This window comes from Euprymna scolopes, chromosome 12, assembly GCF_053919585.1.
Source record: "Euprymna scolopes isolate OS-2025 chromosome 12, ASM5391958v1, whole genome shotgun sequence".
NCBI classification, from domain to species: Eukaryota; Metazoa; Mollusca; class Cephalopoda; order Sepiida; family Sepiolidae; genus Euprymna; species Euprymna scolopes.
Window position 1 is genome coordinate 55,465,104 of NC_136493.1, and position 3,179 is coordinate 55,468,282.

A 3,179-nucleotide genomic window follows, 5' to 3' on the forward strand; every position below is an offset into this window, starting at 1 on the left:
AGAGCAATTGTACTTCAGACACAAACATTTATTTCTAACGCGCCCATGTGATATCCAAGAACCTACTGTCGATTTTATAAGTTGGGCCTTTCAACTTGTATGGTAATAAAATTTCTCAAATGCATTTGTGATATTAGGCCATGTAAGATGTTAACTCTGGTCAAAATCACCCGTTCCTTCTTTCATTGGATTATTTTGATTATCAGTTATCGATACTTAGCAAAGATACTATAACACAAAACCTATCTTAGAACACTACCAGGCACATAAAGTACATTCATGTAAAATTTCGTAAAAATCGAGCCAGCCGTTTTCGAGTTCATAGGAGACGAACTCACAGACACACAAATACACAGGCGTACAAAGGTCTTTAAAAATAATATATATACCGCTCCCCATGTGGGGGTACAAAATTGGTTAAAGGGAAAATTATTCCCAACTCGCATTTAGGTAAAATATACTTTCGTAAATAATTGAATCCATTCAAAACATATCGCTAAAATAAAAACAAACAACATCTAAGTAAATCGCGATATATCCAGACAGTCGTGCGAGATAGGTGAGCGGTAAGGAGTTTAGGCTCATTACCGTGGGGTCCCGATTTCGAATCTCGCTAGATTCAGCCACTCTGATGAGTCGTAGATGACGAAACACGTGTCAGTGGATAATTACATTTTAAAAATAATATATATACCGCTCCCCATGTAGGGGTACCAAATTGGTTAAAGGGAAAATTATTCCCAACTTGCATTTAGGTAAAAATGCACTTTCGTAAATAATTGAATCCATTCAAAACATATTGCTAAAACAAAGACAATATAACTATATATTATATATATATAACTATATTGGCGGTGCCTATATATAGTATATATATATAACTACTTCATTTAATCACATAAATTAATATACGAAAGCGTAAACTTTAAGTATTTACTTCAACAGTGCTCAATACGTAGGTAGAGCTAGGTAGTAAGTTATAAAAAAAATGTGTACCGTATTAAAAAAAAGTGTAATCTATTAAAAAAAAAAAAAGTCTACTAATGAGTCTAACTACGCCATATATATTTTATTACTTACTATATACTGGGTGACCCCCCCCCCTCCAAAACAAAAGCTAAATGGAGGTCATCTAGAACATATGCTGCAGAACGGAGAAAAAAGGCCAAATACCCTTGTGTTTTGATGTAATGTTTTGAATATAATATAATAAACTAGTTATGACCAAAGTTTCATTTCATTCGGACAAAACACTAACAAACAGGGCCTAATTAGAGTTGGGGCCCGTTTGTTTGGGTCACTGTGTGTGTGTGTATATATATATATATATATATATATATATATATATATATATATTAAAAAAAATGTCAAGGTCTTAACCTATAGTTGAGAGATTAGTTTATGCAGTGAGTGAATCATTTCTATTCAATTATTTTTAATACGAAGGAAATGAGACACCATTAAACATGTGATGTGCATTCATAGTAACCGTAGTTATGTAATTTATTTGAAATCATAAAATGATATATTTTATTTTTGTTTCGAAAAAAATAATGTTCGCCAGAAGTGCTTATTAGTAAAGTATCCATAAATGTCAAAATTATAAAATATTTGATTATGAAGTATTTGTGAATCTAAAACGAACGGAATTAAAAAAAAAAAACACAAAAAAAAAACAAAGAGAGAAAGACAGAAAGCGAAGAAGAAAAGAATTTAGAGAAAGAGAGAGAGAGAAAGAGAGAGAGAGAGAGAGAGAGAGAGAGAGAAAATTAAAGAGAAACGGAGATAGAAAAGAAATAGAGAGAAAGAAACGGAGCGAAAGAGAGGGAGAGAACGAGAGGAAAAGGCATAAATAGAGAGAAAAATAGAAAAAGAGAAAGTAAGAGATAAAAGAAGAGAACTAGACAGAAAAGAAAGAGATAGGAAAAGGAAAACTGAGAAAACGAAAGAAATTAAACAAAAGGGAGTAAAGGAGGAGGAGGAGAAGGAGGAGAAAGAGACGGAAAGAGAGAAATACAAAGAAAGAGAAAGAGGGAAAGAGATATAGAAAAGAAAGAGAAGAAAGAGGAAGCAAGCGAATAAAGTGAGAGAAAGCAAAAGAGAGAAAAAAGGAAAGAAATAAATGAAGAGAGCAAGAGAAATAAAAGGAGAGAGAAACACAGAAAAAGCGCGTGTGCGCACGTACGAGAGAGAAGAAATTCGGCGACTTAAATTGGCCACAACATACCCCTTTAAAATATTTGTTCCGATTTCGCATCAATATCGATTAAATGGCAAACGTTCCGATTATATTTTTAACCGAGTTCAATTTTTAACCGGAAATTTAGTTTGCTATGTCGGTTTAACTTCAAATCATCTTGATTTGTGATTTCTTAACGATTCTCTCATTTGCTTTCAAATCTTAAAAAAATATCTTCAATACCGAATAAAGACCACGAAAACGAATTTAAGTCAATTGCTTTGTTTTCAAATATTTCTTTTAGAAAATTTGAGAATTTAAATCGTTAATCGATATTAAAGAATTAAAAAAAAAAAGGAAATAACCAATAGTTTATGAAGTGGCCAAAAAGTCCTTAGGAAAATATCAACCCAGTTTTTGTCAAAATTGTAAAATCCGATAAACTTAATTTTATATATTAGATTATCATTTAGTTAAATTTACTTAGGAGTGCTACAAAACTAGACTTTTTTTTAAATACATTATACTTTTTTTTTTATTATTACGGTACACTTTTTTTTTTTACTAAGTATTTCTCTAGTAATAAGAAGGCAAGGTCTCGATTTAAATGAATAAAGGAGTAGTTTATTATTGAGGTTTTATTGCTAATAAACATCCTGAACTAACAATGCATCATATGTCGTTTTAGTTAATGCGGCACCTATCAATATCAAAGAAAGGATTTTATATCCGGTTCTGTCAAAGAGTATTTCACGTCATTTTCTTAACAAACGAGATGGGTAGAGTTGGGGTCAATTATATGTACGCAGTAGGTTTTGTTTACAGCATTTTGTGTTTATACTGTCTTGGAGTTTTAAAAGCGATTAGTTGAGTAAAATTACTTTAAAGAAAAATGATTTTCTTTTAGTATGACACGATCGTCTGCCGGGAAACGTAACTTGGTGTCTTTGTTTCGTGGGGACCTTTCTCGAATGGCTGCTACATCCTAGGCACGGCACGA